General features: G+C 39.4%; 1 protein-coding gene across 8 annotated transcripts in view; it reads right to left on the bottom strand.

Annotated features, from left to right (window-relative positions):
• ATF7IP2 (activating transcription factor 7 interacting protein 2) overlaps positions 1-17,716 on the bottom strand; it is an 80,350-nt gene extending 62,634 nt beyond the window's left edge. The window contains exons 1-3 of one of the 8 annotated variants that reach the window (XM_055561332.1): positions 17,174-17,716; positions 15,895-16,039; positions 15,695-15,810 (exon numbers count right to left, since the gene is read on the bottom strand). The gene's annotated coding sequence lies outside the window, so the exon portion shown is untranslated. Of the gene's footprint in view, positions 1-15,694; positions 15,811-15,894; positions 16,040-16,834; positions 17,154-17,173 lie in introns of those variants that run through there. The other 7 variants (XM_055561327.1, XM_055561325.1, XM_055561326.1 and 4 more) reach the window with 7 other exon arrangements.
• Between the last annotated feature and the right edge of the window lie 1,083 nt (positions 17,717-18,799).

Below are 18,799 nucleotides of genomic sequence, written 5' to 3'. Positions count from 1 at the left end.
GGAACAACAGACTGGTTCCAAATATGAAAAGGAGTACATCAAATCTGTATATTGTCACCCTGTTTATTTAACTTATATGCAGAGTACAGCATGAGAAACGCTGGGCTGGAAGAAGCACAGGCTGGAATCAAGATTGCCGGGAGAAATATCAATAACCTCAGATATGTAGATGACACCACCCTTATGGCAGAAAGTGAAGAGGAACTCCAAAGCCTCTTGATGAAAGTGAAAGTGGAGAGTGAAAAAGTTGGCTTAAAGCTCAACATTCAGAAAATGAAGACCATGGCATCCGGTCCCACCACTTCATGGGAACTAGATGGGGAAACAGTGTCAGACTTTATTTTTCTGGCCTCCAAAGTCACTGAAGATGGTGATTGCAGCCATGAAATGAAAAGACGCTTACTCCTTGGAAGAAAAGTTATGACCAACCTAGATAGCATATTGAAAAGCAGACACATTACTTTGCCAATAAAGGTCCGTCCAGTCAAGGCTATGGTTTTTCCTGTGGTCATATATGGATGTGAGAGTTGGACTGTGAAGAAGGCTGAGTGCCGAAGAATTGGTGCTTTTGAACTGTGGTGTTGGAGAAGACTCTTGAGAGTTCCTTGGACTGCAAGGAGATCCAACCAGTCCATTCTGAAGGAGATCAGCCCTGGGATTTCTTTGGAAGGAATGATGCTAAAGCTGAAACTCCAGTACTTTGGCCACCTCATGAGAAGAGTTGACTCATTGGAAAAGACTCTGATGCTGGGAGGGATTGGGGGCAGGAGGAGAAAGGGACGACAGAGGATGAGATGGCTGGATGGCATCACTGACTCGATGGACATGAGTCTGGGTGAACTTTGGGAGTTGGTGATGGACAGGGAGGCCTGGCGTGCTGCGATTCATGGGGTTGCAAAGAGTCGGACACAACTGAGCCACTGAACCGAAATGAACTGAACTGATATGAGTTATGGGTATATTCTCTCATTCTGTGGTTTGTCTTTACTCCTAATTTTAACAGAGAAAAGATTTATCGACTACTTCTTTTCATGCTAAAACGTAATCTCTCTTCTTTGAGAACTTCTTCCCTACCCCATGGATATGTGTGAAACAGGGAGGCCTACTGGTGGTAGAGAAGCTTTCTGATTTAATTTATTGGAGAACATGGAGCTACACTATGGGCTGCACAATGATCACAATGATAAAAATATAAGAGGAATGCAGAACTCAAAATGAACATATAATTGGTATGATTTTTCACAGTGAATTACTCATAAAGTTTACCAAAAAAATACTTCATCATAACAGTCTGAAACGTGTAGTTGATAAAACTTTAGATACATAGGAAAACCTCTGAATCAAAATGCTTAAGGTTACAAACGAAACTTTTAAAAGGCTCAGAAAAGTACAGCTGACACTTGGACAACATGTGTTTGAAACAGGTGGGTTCACTTATACTCAGATTTTTTTCACTGAATATATACTACTGTACTACTGGATTTATCCACAGTTGGTTGAGTCTGAGAATATGAAGTGCCAACTATAAAGTTATATGGTGATTTCTGACTGCGTGGAGGGTCAGTACCTTTAAACCCAAAGTTGTCAAGGCTCATCTGTACTGCTAACTGCCCACAACATGAAGAAATGGCTTACATATTGTAGAGAGATTGAGAGAATGAAATTTGTTACTGGGAGCATAAAAAGCAATGCATGAATGCATGTGTGCTAAGTTGCTTCAGTTGTGTTCAACTCTGTGTGGCACTATGGACTGCAACTGCCAGGTTCCTTTATCCATGGTATTCGCCAGGCGAGAATACTGAAGTGTGTTGCCATCCCTTCTCCAGGGGATCTTTCTGACCCAGGGATCGAATCTGCGTCTCTGATGTCTCCTGCATAGGCAGGCAGGTTCTTTACCACTAGTGCCACCTGGGAAGCCCATAACTCAGTCTAATTGGGCAATACTGACATCACCATGCTGACTTTTCAACCACCTTGAATCCTTTGCTGAAAATAAGCCTGGAGTGGGTTGCTGTGCCCCCCTCCAGGGGATCTTCCCAACCCAAGGATTGAACGCAAGTCTCTTAAGTCTCCTGCATCGGCAAGTGCGTTCTTTACCAGTAGTGCCACCTGGACACATGAGTCTGGCAGGCTACAGTCCATAGGGTCAAAAAGAGTCAGACATGACTGAAGCAACTTAGTACGCATGCTTAGTGTATGACAGAGTAAAAGAACAGTGTACATACCTCAATTTTAAAATACTTTACTCCCAAAAAATGCCAAAACAATTCCAATAGGAATATCAAAGGTCAATGATCATAGATCACCATAACAAATAAAATGATGAAAAGGCTTGAAATATTATAACAACCAAAATACGACCGACACCAGTGGACAAAGGCTGTTAGATAAATGGTGCTCACAGAGTTGCTCAAGCAAGGATGCCACAACCCTTCAGTTTGTAGAAAACACAGTATCTGTGAAGCAACAATTAAGTGCAATAAAGCAAGGTATGCCTGTAACTGTTTGAAAACATTCTGTTAATTTTAAACTTTAAAAACATAACCTAATTGCCCCTTTTATTCTATTTTATCTGACGATGTAATTCAGCTGAATATATTGCTTTCCATCCCACCAAATTTAGATGTTCCTTACAAAATTTATTGAGAATATTTTAAACAAAAGAATCTTTTAATAGGAGAATTTAATCCAATTTGTATTTATCATATTAATTAATCACACATTAATACTTTACATTTGGTTTTATGCCCTTAGATTTTTATAACTTGCTGCTGTTATGTTTTACATTTTCTTATTTATGTTATCTCCATGTCATTTTAGTGTGAAAACGTCCTATTTTTTAAGGTCTACATTTGCTTTCCATAGGTTTATACATGCTTAATAAAGATATGAGCCATGCTGTGCAGGGCCACCCAAGATGGACAGGTCATGGTGGAGAGTTCTGACAAAAAGCACTCCACTGGAGAAGGCAATGGCAAACCACTTCAGTATTCTTGTCTTGAGAACACCATGAACAGTATGAAAACACAAAAAGATATGACATGGGAAGATAAGACCCCCAAGTCAATAGGTATCCAATATGCTACTAGGGGAGAGCAGAGAAATAGCTCCAGAAAGAATGAAGAGAATGGGCCAAAGGAGAAAATGCTCAGTTGTGGATATGTCTGGGTGGTGAAAGTAAAGTTCGATGCTGCAAAGAACAATATTGAATAGGAACCTAGAATGTTAGGTCCATCAGTTCAGTCGCTCAGTCGTGTCCAACTCTTTGTGACCCCATGAATCGCAGCACGCCAGGCCTCCCTGTCCATCACCAACTCCTGGAGTTCACCCAGACTCACGTCCATCGAGTCAGTGATGCCATCCAGCCATCTCATCCTCTGTCGTCCCCTTCTCCTCTTGCCCCCAATCCCTCGCAGCATCAGAGTCTTTTCCAATGAGTCAACTCTTCACATGAGGTGGCCAAAGTACTGGAGTTTCAGCTTTAGCATCATTCCTTCCAAAGAAATCCCAGGGCTGATCTCCTTCAGAATGGACTGGTTGGATCTCCTTGCAGTCCAAGGAACTCTCAAGAGTCTTCTCCAACACCACAGTTCAAAAGCATGAATTCTTCGGTACTCAGCTTTCTTCACAGTCCAACTCTCACATCCATACATGACCACAGGAAAAACCATAGCCTTGACTAGATGGACCTTTGTTGGCAAAGTAATGTGTCTGTTTTTGAATATGCTATCTAGGTTGGTCATAACTTACATTCCAAGGAGTAAGCGTCTTTTAATTTCATGGCTGCAGTCACCATCTGCAGTGATTTTGGAGGGCAGAAAAATAAAGTCTGACACCGTTTCCACTGTTTCCCCATTTATCTCCCATGCAGTGATGGAACCAGATGCCATGATCTTCGTTTTCTGAATGTTGAGCTTTAAGCCAACTTTTTCACTCTCCTCTTTCACTTTCAGCAAGAGGCTTTTTAGTTCCTCTTCACTTTCTGCCATAAGCATGGTGTCATCTACATATCTGAGGTTATTGATATTTCTCCGGGCAATCTTGATTCCAGCCTGTGCTTCTTCCAGTCCAGTGTTTCTCATGATGTACTCTGCATAGAAGTTAAAAAAGCAGGGTGACAATATACAGCCTTGACGTACTCCTTTTCCTATTTGGAACCAGTCTGTTGTTCCATGTCCAGTTCTAACTGTTGCTTCCTGACCTGCATATAGGTTTCTCAAGAGGCAGGTCTGGTGGTCTGGTATTCCCATCTTTTTCAGAATTTTCCCCAGTTTATTGTGATCCACACAGTCAAAGACTTTGGCATAGTCAATAAAGCAGAAATAGATATTTTTCTGGAACTCTCTTGCTTTTTCGATGATCCAGCGGATGTTGGCAATTTGATCTCTGGTTCCTCTGCCTTTTCTAAAACCAGCTTGAACATCTGGAAGTTCACGGTTCACGTATTGCTGAAGCCTGGCTTGGAGAATTTTGAGCATTACTTTACTAGTATGTGAGATGAGTGCAACTGTGCGGTAGTTTGAGCATTCTTTGACATTGCCTTTCTTTGGGATTGGAATGAAAACTGACCTTTTCCAGTCCTGTGGCCACTGCTGAGTTTTCCAAATTTGCTGGCATATTGAGCGCAACACTTTCGCAACATCATCTTTCAGGATTTGAAATAGCTTACGAATTACATCACCTCCACTAGCTTTGTTTGTAGTGATGCTTTCTAAGGCCCACTTGACTTCACATTCCAGGATGTCTGGCTCTAGGTGAGTGATCATACCATTGTGATTATCTTGAATCAAGGTAAATTAAATGGGGTCAAGCAGGAAATGGCAAGAGTGAATATCAACATCTTAGGAATTAGTTAACTAAAATGGACAGGAATGGGCAAATTCAATTCAGATGACTTACACCTACTACTGTGATAGATGATAGATACTGCAAGAATCCCTTAGAAAAAAATGGAGTAGCCCTCGTAGTCAACCAAAGACTTCAAAATGCAGTTCTTGGGTGCAATCTCAAAAACAACAGAATGATCTCACTATGTTTCCAAGGCAAGCCATTCAATGTAACAGTAATCCAAGTCTATGCCCCCACCACTAATGCCAAAGAAACTGAAGTCAAACAGTTCTATGAATACCTACAAGACAAGTAACACCAAAAATAGATGTCCTTTTTATAAGGGACTGGAATGCAAAAGCAGGAAGTCAAGAGATACCGGAAGTAACAGGCAAGTTTGGCCTTGGAGTACAAAAGGAAGCAGGGCAAAGGCTAACAGTTTTGCCAAGAGAACACAATGGTCAGAGCAAACACCCTCTTCCACCAACACAAGACAGGACTCTTCACATGGACATCACCAGATTGTCAATATTGAAATCACACTGATTATATTTTTTGTAGCTGAAGATGGAGAAGCTCCTTACAGTCAGCAGAAAAGACCTGGAGCTGCTTGTGGCTCAAATCATGAACTCCTTATTGCAAAATTCAGGCTTAAATTGAAGAAAGTAGGGAAAACCACTAAGATGATTCAGGTATGACATAAATCAAATCCCTTATGCTTATGCAGCAGAGATGATGAATAAATTAAAGGAATTAAATCTGGTAGAGTGCCTGAAGAACTATGGATAGTGGTTCACAACACTGTACAGGAGACAGGGATCAAAAACATCCGCCCAAAAAAAGAAATGTAAGAAGGCAAAATGGTTGTCTCAGGAGACCTTACAAATAGCTGAGAAAACAAGAGAAGCAAAAGGCAAAGGAGAAAGGGAAAGATATACTCAAATGAATGCAGAGTGCCAGAGAATAGCAAGGAGAGATAAGCAAGCCTTCCTAAGTGATCAACACAAAGAAAGAGAGTAAAATAATAGAATGGGAAAGAACAGAGATTTCTTCAAGAAAATTGGAGATAGCAAGGGAACATTTCGTGCAAAAATGGACACAATAAAGGACAGAAAGGGCAAGGAACTAACAGAAACAGAACATATTAAGAAGTGGCAAGAACACACAGCACTATTAAAAAAAGGTCTTAATGACTGTTGGGAGGCACAGTGCAAAATAGCCTTGAAGGAGAAGGTCCTTGGGAAAATGGCAACGGGCCAGAAGTACCCAGGCATTGTGTACTAATAGTTGGAAAACATTTCCTGCCTTTGGCTATGCTCTGCGCCAAGATTTAATGATTAGACATTAAAGACGTTGCTTGAGAAAAATGGGTCATGGGATAAACACATCGGTCATTAAGAACACGCTGGTCCTTGAAATATCTTTTACTGATTATATTTTAACTTTGTACGTGCTCTGCTTGCCGTATGCTCTGAGTTCTTTGTTTCTTGCTTCTATAAATAGGCTTGACTGCAGAAATAAAATTGTCAGTCCTTGCAGAGACTGTCCGAGTGTTGTTCTTTCAGGCTCACCGTTTCCAAGTCCCGGGAAGAGAATTCCCACAATGACCCAGATAACCACGTGATGGGTTCATTCATCCAGAGCCAGGCATCCTGGAGTATGAAGTCAAGTGGGCCTTAGGAAGCATCACTACGAACAAAGCTAGTGGAAGTGATGAATTCCTGCTGAGCTATTTCAAATCCTAAAAGACCCTAAAAGACGATGCTGTTGCAGTGCTGCACTCAATATGCCAGCAAATTTGGAAAACTTAGCAATGGCCACAGGGCTGGAAAAGGTCAGTTTTCATTCCAATCCTAAAGAAAGGCAATGCCAAAGAATATTCAAACTACCATACAATTTTGCTCATTTCAGATGATAGTAAGATACTTAAGCTCAAAATCCTTCAAGTTAGACTTCAACAGTACATGAACTGAGAACTCCTAGATGTTCAAGCTGGATTTAGAAAAGGCAGAGGAACCAGAGATCAAACTGCCAACATCTGTTGGATCATAGAAAAAGAGAATTCCAGAAAAATATCTAATTCTGCTTCACTGACTACTCTAAAGCTTTTGACTGTATGGATCAAAACCTGTGGAAAACTTTTTGAGAGATGGGAATACCAGACCACCTTACCTGCCTCTTGAGAAACCTGTATGCAAGTCAAAAAGCAATAGTTAGAACCAGATATGGAACAACAGACAAGCTCAAAATTGGCAAAAGAGTACAAAAATGCTGTATATTGTCACCCTGTTTATTTAACTTATATGCAGAGTGTATCATGCAAAATGCAGGGCTAGATGAATCACAAGCTGAAATCAAGACTGCCAGGAGAAACATCAACAACCTCAGATATGCAGATATCATCCTAATGGCAGAAAGTGAACAGGAACTAAAAAGGCTCTTGATGAAGATGAAAAGAGGAGAATGAAGAAGCTGTTTAAAACTCAACATTCAAAAAACTAACATCATGGCATCTGGTCCCATCACTTCATGGCAAATAGATACAGGAAAAAGTGACAGATGTTTCCTGGGCTCCAAAATCACTGCTGACAGCGACTGCAGTCACAAAATTAAAAGATGCTTATTCCTTGGAAGAAAAGTTATGACAAACGTAGACAGCGTACTAAAAAGTAGAGACATCACTTTGCAACAAAGATCCCTATGGTCAAAGCTATGGTTTCTGCAGTAGTCATGTATAGATGTGAGAGCTGAACCATGACAATAAAGAAGGCTGAGCACCAAAGAAAAACATGCTTTCCTGGTATAAATCTCACATGGTCATGACACTGATGGATTCAACTTGCTAGCATTTTGTTGACAATCTTTGCACCATATTGCTCTGCAGTTTTCTTGTAACTCTTTTTGTTATCAGGATAATACTGGCCTGCCTTCCTCTTTTATTTGTTGGAAAAATTTGTAAAAAATTGGTATCTTTAAACGTTTGTTAGAATTCAACAGTAAAACCATTTGATAATGGGTTTTTCTTTGTGTTTTAATTCAATCTCTTTTCAGATTTTCTATTTCTTCTTGCATCAGTTTTGTTCATTTCAGTCTTCCTAAGAATTTGTCCAATTCATTAATTAATTGGTATATAAGTGTATCATTCTATAGTAGTCTCTTACAATCTTTTTAACTTCTATAAGATCAGTAGTAATGCACCCTTTCATTCCATATTTTAGTAATTTGAATCTTTTTCATGGTCACTCTAGGTAAAGGTTTGTCAATGTGGTTTATCTTTTTGAAAACAACTTTTGGATTTCCTTAATTTTACTTTTTTCTTCCTTGATTTTATTAATAATTTCCACTCTAATTTTTATTATTTTCTTCATTCTATTAAGGTTTAGTTTCTTCTTTTTGTATTAAAGTTAAAAGTTAGTTTATTGAAGTCTTAAAAAAATGTGGGCATTTATCACTACAAATTTCCTGAGAAACTATTTGCATCCGAAATGTTTTGTTGTCTTTTCTTTAATGTCAACGTATTTTCTAACTTCTCTCATGATTTTTTCTTTGACCTACTAGTTATTAATATTTAGGAAAGTGTTGCTTAATTTCCTCATAGCTGTGAATTTCTCCAATTTATTCTGCTTCAATTCTAATTTCATTCCACTGTGATCAGAGAACATACTTTGTTGTGATTTCAGTCCTTTAAAATGTGCTGAAGTTGTCTTAAGCTTAACATAATATCTACATTGGAACTTTTTCTATGTATGTTTGAGAAGAATATATTCTGCTTTCATTTGGCTGAATGTTCAAAAGATGCTTCTTCAGGCTAGTTGGTCCATAGAATTACTCAAGTCTTTTCTAACTGATCTGTTACTTATAAAGTGTTTTAGTCTCTAACCATTATTGTTGAATTTTCTTTCTCCATTCTTGTCAGTATTCACTCCACCTATTTTAGTGTTGTTCTTAGTTGCATATTTTCTCATTGTTTTAACTACCTATGAGACTGCAACTTTTATTATAAAATGTCCCTTTTTACCTCTAATCTTGAAAGACTATTTTGTCTTAAACTAGTATACTTAGATTCTTTATGATTGCTATTCACATGGCTTTTTAAAATCCTTTTACTTTCAACATAACTGTATCTTTCAATCTAAGTGTGTCTCCTATAGATAGCATTACTTGGATGTTATGTTTCATTCAGTCTGACAATCTGGTATTTGAATTGTCTAATCCATTCACACCTGATATTGATATAATTGGATTTATGGCTGCCATTTTACTTTTTGTTTTATATGTCTCACGTCTGTTGTTCCTCTATTCCTTTACTGCCATATTCATTTTGTAATGCTTTGTATGTGGCATCATTTTAAATTTCATTTTTTTCTGCCTCATACCACAGAGAAATATAATTGCCATGTCTAATTCATTAAACTCACTTCAGTTCAGTTCAGTCACTCAGACATGTCCTACTCTTTGTGACCCCATGAATTGCAGCACGCCAGGCCTCCCTGTCCATCACCAAATCCCTAAGTTCACCCAAACTCATGTTCACTGACTCAGTGATGCCATCCAGCCATCACATCTTCTGTTGTCCCCTTCTCCTCCTGCCCCCAATCCCTCCCAGCATCAGAGTCTTTTCCAATGAGTCAACACTTTGCATGAGGTGGCCAAAGTACTGGAGTTTCAGCTTTAGCATCATTCCTTCCAAAGAAATCCCAGGGCTGATCTCCTTCAGAATGGACTGGTTGGATCTCCTTGCAGTCCAAGGGACTCGAAAGAGTCTTCTCCAACACCACAGTTCAAAAGCATCGATTCTTTGGCACTCAGCTTTCTCCACAGTCCAACTCTCACATCCATACATGACCACTGGAAAAATCATAGCCTTGACTAGACGGACCTTTGTTGGCGAAGTAATGTGTCTGCTTTTGAATATGCTATCTAGGTTGGTCATAAGTTTCATTCCAAGGAGTAAGCGTCTTTTCATTTCATGGCTGCAATCACCATCTTCAGTGATTTTGGAGCCCCAAAAAAGAAAGTCTGACACTGTTTCACTGTTTCCCCATCTATTTCCCATGAAGTGATGGGACCAGATGTCATATTCTTCATTTTCTCAATGTTGAGCTTTAAGCCAACTTTTTCACTCTCCTCTTTCACTTTCATCAAGAGGCTTTTGAGTTCCTCTTCACTTTCTGCCATAAGCGTGGTGTCATCTACATATCTGAGGTTATTGATATTTCTCCCGGCAATCTTGATTCCAGCCTGTGCTTCTTCCAGTCCAGTGTTTCTCATGATGTACTCTGCATAGAAGTTAAATAAGCAGGGTGACAATATACAGCCTTGATGTACTCCTTTTCCTATTTGGAACCAGTCTGTTGTTCCATGTCCAGTTCTAACTGTTGCTTCCTGACCTGCATATAGGTTTCTCAAGACGCAGGTCTGGTGGTCTGGTATTCCCATCTCTTTCAGAATTTTCCACAGTTTATTGTGATTCACACAGTCAAAGGCTTTGGCATAGTCAATAAAGCAGAAATAGATATTTTTTTCTGGAACTCTCTTCCTTTTTCGATGATCCAGTGGATGCTGGCAATTTGATCTCTGGTTTCTCTGCCTTTTCTAAAACCAGCTTGAACATCTGGAAGTTCACGGTTCACGTATTGCTGAAGCCTGGCTTGGAGAATTTTGAGCATTACTTTACTACCATGTGAGATGAGTGCAATTGTGCGGTAGTTTGAGCATTCTTCGGCATTGCCTTTCATTGGGATTGGAATGAAAACTGACCCTTTCCAGTCCTGTGGCCACTGCTGACTTTTCCAAATGTGCTGGCATATTGAGTGCAGCACTTTCACAGCATCATCTTTCAGGATTTGAAAGAGCTCCACTGGAATTCCATCACCTCCACTAGCTTTGTTTGTAGTGATGCTTTCTAAGGCCCACTTGACTTCACATGCCAGGATGTCTGGCTCTAGGTGAGTGATCACACCATTGTGATTATCTAGGTCATGAAGATCTTTTTTGTACAGTTCTCTGTGTATTCTTGCCACCTCTTCTTAATATCTTCTGCTTCTGTTAGGTCCATACCATTTCTGTCCTTTATCGAGCCCATCTTTGCATGAAATGTTCCCTTGGTATCTCTAATTTTCTAGAAGAGATCTCTAGTCTTTCCCATTCTGTTGTTTTCCTCTATTTCTTTGCATTGATTGCCGAGGAAGGCTTTCTTATCTCTTCTTGCTATTCTTTGGAACTCTGCATTCAGATGCTTATATCTTTCCTTTTCTCCTTTGCTTTTCGCATCTCTTCTTTTCACAGCTATTTGTAAGGCCTCCCCAGACAGCCATTTTGCTTTTTTGCATTTCTTTTCCATGGGGATGGTCTTGATCCCTGTCTCCTATACAATGTCACGAACCTCCAACCATAGTTCATCAGGCACTCTATCAGATCTAGTTCCTTAAATCTATTTCTCACTTCCACTGTATAATCATAAGGAACTCACTTATTAAACCTAATAAATTCTTTTGAACTTCCTGCTGCTGCCGCCAAGTTGCTTCAGTCGTGTTCGGCTCTGTGCGACCCCATGTACGGCAGCCTACCAGGCTCCCCCATCCCTGGGATTCTCCAGGCAAGAGTAATGGAGTGGGTTGCCATTTCCTTCTCCAATGCATGAAAGTGAAAAGTGAAAGTGAAGTCGCTCAGCCATGTCCCACTCTTCGCGACCCCATGGACTGCAGTCTACCAGGCTCCTCCGTCCATGGGATTCTCCAGGCAAGAGTATTGGAGTGGGTTGCCACTGCCTTCTCCTCTGTACTTCCTATATTTGTACTAATTATCATTTTCTTACTGCATTAGTTAGAACCTACAGTGGTCATGTATGGATGTGAGAGTTGGACTGTGAAGAAAGCTGAGTGCCGAAGAATTGATGCTTTTGAACTGTGGTCTTGGAGAAGACTCTTGAGAGTTCCTTTGACTGCAAGGAGATCCTGCCAGTCCATTCTGAAGGAGATCAGCCCTGGGTTTTCTTTGGAAGGAATGATGCTAAAGTTGAAACTCCAGTACTTTGGGCACCTCATGTGAAGAGTTGACTCATTGGAAAAGACTCTGATGCTGGGAGGGATTGGGGGCAGGAGGAAAAGGGGACGACAGAGGATGAGATGGCTGGATGGCATTACCAACTCGATGTACGTGAGTCTGAGTGAACTCCGGGAGTTGGTGATGGACAAGATGGACTGGTGTGCTGCGATTCATGGGGTTGCAAGGAGTCGGACATGACTGAGCGAACTGAACAGTATGCTATGAATAGGTATGCTGTTAATGGGCATCGGTCTCTCATTATCAATCCTGAAGAGGGTATGTGGTTTCACTAACACCATTAAATATAAAATATCCTTCTATTCCCAAAAGATTTTATCATTAATGTATTTTTGATTTTATCCTTTTCATATGTTTAGATGATCATATAACCTCATTTTCCCAATGTGTATCATATTGGTTGAGCTCTCAAAATATTAAACCTAGATTATTCCTGAAATAAATCTCAGTTAGTCATATGTCCTTTTTTAAAAAAAAAAATTGCTTCATGTTCCTGTATTCAACTTGGTAACATTTTGTTCAGGAATTTGTATCAATATTACAAGAATGATGAGTCATCAGGTTTTGAAATCAAAGTTATTCAGGATTCATATAAAAACTGTTAAGTTTTTTTTTTTTTTTTAATTCTGATGAGTTTGTCTTTGCAAGTAGTATCACTCCTTCCTTAAATTTCAGAAATAATTCATCATAATGCCATCTGGGCTTGGGGTTAAGTTTGAGATAAAGGTTTTAAATTATGAATGAATTTTTTAAAATACAGGATCATCCATATTTTGCCTTTCTCTGTTAATTTTGTTTCTCCATACTTCAAAACTTAACAGAATTCCTGGTTTATAAGGTTCTTCATAATATCCTCTAATTACACTTGTAATGTAATCAAGATCTGTAGTGATGTCTCTTTTTATTCTTGATATTAGGGAGGTGTTTTTTTCCTTTTCTTGGTCACTAGACTATTATCCATTTAATCAATACTCTCATAGCACTGACTTCTAGTTTTCTATTACATGTAGTGCTCCAAACATTTCATCATTTCCTGTTAGTTTTATGATTCAAGTTTTTCTTTTTTCTGGGCTGAGTCTTGTTGGTGCATGGTAGGCTTTCTCTAGTTGTGGTGGGCTGTCTTGTTGTGGAGCACAGGCTCTAGGGCTCAAGGGTTTCAGAATTTGTGGCAAGTATGCTCAGTAGTTGTAGCTCATGGGATCCAGGCTAGTAGTTCTGGTGCATTGCCCTAGTTGCCTCATGGCATGTAGATGTTCTGGACCAGGGATTGAACCTGTGTACCCTGCACTGGCAGGAGGATTCCAAGCCACTGGACCACCAGGGATGCCCAATGATTCAGTTTTCTTCAGGCCTGATTTTCTTTTAGATTAAGATGAAAATTCAGATCTTTTAACTTTCAGTCACATTCCCTTTTTCATTTTTTTCTTTTGCATTTAAAGCCACAAAATTTCCTAAGCTCTACCTTAGTTGAGTCTCATAAATTCCGATAAACCCTCTTGATTCTCATTTGAAATACTTTCTAATTTCCATTGTAATTCCTTCTGTGGAGGTAAATAATGATCTGTCCATTATTTAGAAATACATTAATTTCCAGGGAATTACAGATTTCCAAGTTGCATTTTTGTTGTTGAAGGTTAGCTTCATTTAATTCCACTGTAATTAGAGAATTTTCTGAATAATTTCAATCCTGTAATATTTGTTGAGGCTATTTTCATGGCTAATTTTTCCAAAAGGTCCACCTGTATTTGAGTAGAACACGTATTCCAACATTGCTGGGTGCAGTGTTATTCTATGTTGATGTCAACCAGTTCAAATTTCTTTGCTGTGTTGTCCATATTCTTCCAGCTATTAAGAGTGTTTTCAGAGTGGTCTACTACTGTTGTCAATTTGTCTATTTCTTTCAATTAAATCACTCGCTCCCCCTTCTTATAAAGTTTAAAGGTATGGGTACATAAGGATTGCATTTATTTTCTGTACTTTTGGTGGTGGATTGGTTTTCTTCATTACAAAATATCTCTCACTTGGGTTGCTTCTTGTTGAAATTTTACCTTAATATATATTATCAATACTAAATAAAGCACAATTGTTATATTTTACATTTAAATTATCAAAATGAATCTAAGATAGGTTGTATAACTTTAAAAAAAGTTTAAAAACACACACATACTCACACAGTTCAGGAGCCAGTATTTAAATCAAGGATCTTGAGATTCAAAGAAATCTCCTATCACAAGTAAAAATCAGATACTATGATGTGACAAGGTTACTGTTAAGGGATATACAGTGATCAAGAAAATGACAAAACATGACCCACTTGTGTCAGGTCTTACAATGAGCATGAATATTATTACTACTCTAACTGTGGTCCACAGACCAGCAGCATTAACATCTAATAGGTGCTAGGAGAATTTTGCTTTTACTTAAAAATTTTCTTTATCAATGTAATAGCATAAAATTAAGCAGTATATAAAATGTTCACAGTGAAACAGCTGGTTGTCAACACTCACTCCCTATAGCAATCACTTTTAATATAACTTTTTTTAAAATTAATCTCAGTATTTTAAAATATGCTCACTTGTATTTCACTTGAGTTACAAATTTTTATTTGTATAGGACCACTATCATGGTCCTATACTTACAGATGAGAATTTACCTCTTTTCTATACCTATACACCTTTTTCATCACATATAATTAAATCAGTACTTGAGTTGTTACAAGCAAATAACCAGAGAATCATGATTGCATTATCTTCTTTGTATTTCCTTTTCCCTAAAGCTATAAAATTTTATCTCCAAATTTCCTACAAATTTAGCCTTCACTTTTTTCAAACTCATCAAAACTGCCATATACCAACATTCTCCCTTATTCTCCACTCGCTTTTAGGTCATGTTTAAAGATCATTTCTTCAGCAAACATCTTTCCCTAAGAGAACTAATTCTTCATCTGAATTTCCCATTAGAAATATATATTTTAGTCATGATCTTTGTGGGCTGAGATGTGTCTTATTTTTAAATTCTCAGCGAGATGCTTTTCATGTAGAAGCTTTATTTAATGCTGCTACTTTTTCTTTAATAAAGAGAACAAGAACAGACCTCAGTAACTTTTGCAGTAACTATACCATAAGCAGCACTATACACCGTAGAACCTCAAACATATACTAATGGTACCACTTTTAACAGATACTATAATACCTCTACATAGTTTTCTATATACAAACCCCTTATACCCCTAGAAATTTAATGAGAAGTTCAAAATTTTACATTATATTTAATTATCTACCCAATTGAGAGAGTTATGGTTACTTCCCTCTAGATATGGCCTGACTACAAGCTTTCTGTCCTACTTAGATTGGTAAAGCTAACAAGGGATACAAAGTTACCTGACTCTATAGTAATACATTTGAAAGGTATGGGTTGAGGTTAATTAAGCCTCAGAGAATAGAATAAGTATTTAAATGATGTAAGAATATGAGACAGAATAAGATAGAATATGGTTATTTGTATTTTATATGTAATAATCTCATTCAACTTAATGAGAATACTCTTGTGCATTTAAAATCAAAGTATATTTTTATTTTTAACAACTATGTTATTTAAAATTTGATTACATCAAATGAAATACATCTGTACACATTCACTGTAACAGAACTACATGATATGCACAGGGAACAATGCAGGGATCATGCAATATTTTCAGACCAGAATTCAAGATTCTATGTAGCAAGTAAATACAGTAGAATTGAAGCTTGAGGTGAAGTACAAGAGTCAATAAGGAAAGCGGAGCAGAAAATTCAAGATGTACCTAGATACACCAGTTTTTAAAGGATGCAAATCATTTCCAATAACACACTGTTCATGCATTTCTGTTGAGGCAGAAGTCAATCTTAGGATGTAGTCTGTAAAAATCTGCAGATAAGACTGAGAGTTAAGTAGATTAATTTGCTTATGGTCAGACTCAACATTTCCAAAATTGTATTGAAAGATGAACAAACTAAGACATACTTCACGAGAGCTGAATTCAGTGTAATTAGTCCTTCAGCCAGACGCTTCATTTTTGTTTTTCAATAGCTTTCCTGTGACATAAATTATCTTGAATGTTCTTCCCCATTTGTTTGGCAAATACTTATGTCGCCGATCATTTTACTGGCTATAAGTAAATATATGACAAAATCATCATGAAGAGAGTATTAAATCCCAATCTAGTATAATAGCCCGCTTAACTGGATTTCACATAATTCTTCTACTTTTTAACATTTTGTTTCTAATGAATTATTCTATACGATCATCTTTTCCTAGGTCTTGACCATACTCAAGTCTTTAGAGCAGTGAATACTAGCTCTTCACAAAAGAAGCAACACGTGCTGGCTTACAATGTTGGAAATTTCATCTTCAACATAGCAGTTTTCCAAGCACAGTGAGATTTTAGAGAGAAAAAGCAAAATAACTGCTTCCTCTGTACAGAACACATTCTTGAACTTTGCCAAAAAGGAGAAAGTAGGTGGGAGAGGGGCGTTTGGAGAAAGTAAGTAGGGGGGCGGGGGGTGGCGAGAAGCAGGATATGGTCTTTTTTTTTTTAATTTACTTAAAAATAAACTGTGTTAAAGAACCACGCCTGCTGGTACACGGCTTTCATCCTTCAATCACAGCATCCCTACATGGATGAGCTCCACAGGTGTACGTCACACGTCTGTGCTCCAGGTGCTTTAATTTAAAAAGGCATTTGGGCATCAAATGTTCTAGTGCCTTCGAACAACATACATCAAGGAAAGCCTCCCCGCCGCCAGGACAAGAACACAATTTCTGGCCCCTGGTTTCTTCAGATAAATTATAACTAAAACAACTCCTGGAAATGTGGCAACGGAATCCCAAAGATGGGGCGGGGGACTACATTTTCTCCGTCAGTTTCTAAAAGTAGTCCCGTCAGGCCCAAGCTTGTACTTACTCGCCGAGTACCAAACCCTGAGGGGACGTGCCTCTGCGACCCCGACTTGCACACGCGGCCGCCCGCCACTCCCGCTTAGCTAGCCGCCCACTCCGCTAGCCGCCCACTCCGACAGCGGGAGGAGACACGTCCTCTCGCCCTTCGCCGGCGTTTTCCCAGACAGGTCGGCGCTCTAGCGACTCCACAGACTCCTTGGAGTCAACCCCGCCACAACCGCCCGGCTCGCGCGGGGCTCCGAGGCTTCCGGGGACCGGCCCTCAGGGAGGCACGCGGCGCCGGAGAAACTGCCGTCCCGGCCAACCGCCGCTCGCGCGGGGCTCTCGCCCGGTTCCAACGTACCTAGAGCGGCGCCGCGCTGGCCGCTTCTGCACAAGCTCTACCTCTGGGGACTGCAACCGCCGAGCACAATGACGCTCTTCAGTAAAGCGGCCGAGGTAAGTCTCTCTGCGCCCACCTCCGACGGACTTCCGGCCAATGGCGGAGCGAACTTGCGGCAGCCCAGCCAATCAGAGGCGACCTGGTGGAAGGGGCAGGTAAGTGGAAGTCGGCTGAGGGGTGCAGAGAGTTCGCCTTCAGGCAAGCGACTTTCTGTCAGCGTGTTGCGTCACTCGCGAGTCGCGCGACTAGCCTCCTGAGCCAGGCCTTGCATTTGAGTGACTGAAAGTTTTCCGAAAATCACTTTTTACAAAAACAGGCGGCTCGTCTGCAGGCATTTAAAGTTTTAAAATACTTAAATAAAATTCTGTAGATCTCGATTTCGGTTTTTTTGACAACTTAAATTTTGTGACACAGGCCAGTGGTCATATTTTCTTGCGTTGCCTAAACGGATTTGCCACACTAGGCCGCGTCAAACGTCAAGAGACCTACTCCGCTGCCGATAACCTCTTTTTTAGCGATTAAAGTGAATTATCTAATTAAGCACCCTCGATCTAGTTTAAGGCCTCCTCAGCACGGAGGACAGAGCTGCTTATTTGTACTAGTAACTACTGGCTACGAGAAAAAAGAGCAAAAACTGGACGATCTGGAAATAGATTATTCATAGAAATAGGTACTGTAATCCAGTTGGTTCCCAAAAATGTGATCCAGGGATCCCTGGAGGTCTATAAGGTCAAAGCTATTTTCTTAACAATAGGAAGATGTTATTGGCCTTTTTTATTCACATAATCTCAAGAAGTTAAATCGAATTTTCCAGAAGCTTCTAGAAAATTAACAAGTCTTTTGCTACAAGTTGAATGCAGAAACAGATATAAGAATCCAGCTGTTTTATGTTAAACACTAGGGAAACTGGGAAAAATGTAAAATATTACCATCCTTTGCACAGGTTTTTTTTGCTTCATTAAATAATTTTTCTTCCGTTTTACTGAGATATAATTGACATACAGCCTTGTATAAATTTAAGGTGTACAGCATTACGATTTGACTTACCTAGAGAAATGATTACCACAATAAATTTAATGGACGTCTGTCATATATAAATACAAAATTAAAGAAATAGAAAAAGTTATCTGTGTGTGTGATTAGAACTCTTAGAATTTACTTTTTAAAAACTTCATGTATAGCTTAGTTCAGTTCAGTTCAGTCACTCAGTCCTGTCCAACTCTTTGCAACCCCATGCACTGGCGCACGCCAGGCTTCCCTGTCCATCACCAACTCCTGGAGCCTACTCAAACTCATGTCCATCACGAAGGTGATGCCATCCAACCCTCTCATCCTCTGTTGTCCCGTTCTCCTCCTGCCTTCAATCTTTCTCAGCATCAGGGTCTTTTCCAGTGAGTTGCTTCTTTGGATCAGGTGGCCAAAGTATTGGAGTTTCAGCTTCAGCATCAGTCCTTCCAATGAATATTCAGGGCTGATTTCCTTTAGGATTGACTGGTTGGATCTCCTTGCAGTCCAAGGGACTCTCAAGAGCCTTCTCCACACCACAGTTCAAAAGCATCAATTATTCGGTGTTCATCTTTCTTTATA

Source organism: Bubalus kerabau, chromosome 23 (assembly GCF_029407905.1).
Source record: "Bubalus kerabau isolate K-KA32 ecotype Philippines breed swamp buffalo chromosome 23, PCC_UOA_SB_1v2, whole genome shotgun sequence".
NCBI classification, from domain to species: domain Eukaryota; kingdom Metazoa; phylum Chordata; class Mammalia; order Artiodactyla; family Bovidae; genus Bubalus; species Bubalus kerabau.
This window is presented reverse-complemented; position numbering and strand designations above follow the sequence as displayed.